The sequence below is a fragment of the Calidris pugnax genome, unplaced genomic scaffold (assembly GCF_001431845.1).
Source record: "Calidris pugnax isolate Ruff unplaced genomic scaffold, ASM143184v1 scaffold541, whole genome shotgun sequence".
NCBI classification, from domain to species: domain Eukaryota; kingdom Metazoa; phylum Chordata; class Aves; order Charadriiformes; family Scolopacidae; genus Calidris; species Calidris pugnax.
Genome location: NW_015091272.1, coordinates 134,894 through 135,912, shown reverse-complemented (window position 1 = coordinate 135,912; position 1,019 = coordinate 134,894).

The following is a 1,019-nucleotide window of genomic DNA, read 5'->3' as shown; positions in this document are numbered from 1 at the left end:
GGGGGGGGGGGGGGGGTCCGGGAGCCTTAATTTTTCCTTAATTTTGGGGACAGCGAGGCCTTCGCCAAGTGGGAACTGCAATTTCAAAAATTGCAAATTAAAAAAACCAAAAAACGAAGTACCCTGAGCTCACATCAACCTCCGGCTCTGCAGTAACGAGGGCCCGTAATTAACCTTCGTCTGGAAGAGGCTTCTGCATGTCCTCTGTTCCCCAAATCCTTTTAATTTTGGAAAGCACCACACGAAGGACCGGAGGAGCCCGGTGTCACATCCTGGGGGGGGGAAACATGTCCCTGGGGAGACGGGGAGTGACGCCAGATGGCTCTGAGCTACCCCTGGCAGCCCCCCCTCCAGCTCCAGCCCCTCAGAGACCCCCCCCGGGGGCACAGCCTGGTGTTGTCCCCTCTCCTGTCCCCTCTCCGGAGGGGGATCGGGGTCAGACAGCGCCGGGGGGGGGGACAGGAGAAGGGACAAACCCCCACGAGAGCACATCTCCATCTCCGGACTTTCCTTCCCGGTGCGATCATCGACTGGGGAACGGGAGGCAGAAAAGCAACTAAAATTAGAGCAGAGCGTCTTCAGGGCGGCTCGACGGCCCCCCCCTTCCCTCCCCCCCCCCGAAATAAGGACTTTTCCCCAAGGGGCAACACCCAAGGAAAAAAAAAAAAAAAAAAAAGAAAACCCGAGCGCTGAGAACTAGCCCAATTTTAAAAAAACCTCCGTCTCAGCACGATGCAATTTGGGAACGTCCTTTGGCAGGCCCCCCCCCCCCCCCCCCTCCCGGCACCCGGCTTATTCCTGGGATGGCAAAAATGTCCTAGAAATGGGAAAAAGTCTCCTGGATCCCAGCACCCACCAGCTGCCTCCGGAGCCCCCTTTAACCCTGCGGTCGTTGGGAGACTCAGCCCATTTTCTTCCCTATTTCTCTTAATTTCTCCCCGGTGCTTCTGGTGACACCTCGGGGGCCGGGAAACGGGTGGGGAAAGACCCCCCCAACCCACTCCTCTGAGGGCCCCCCC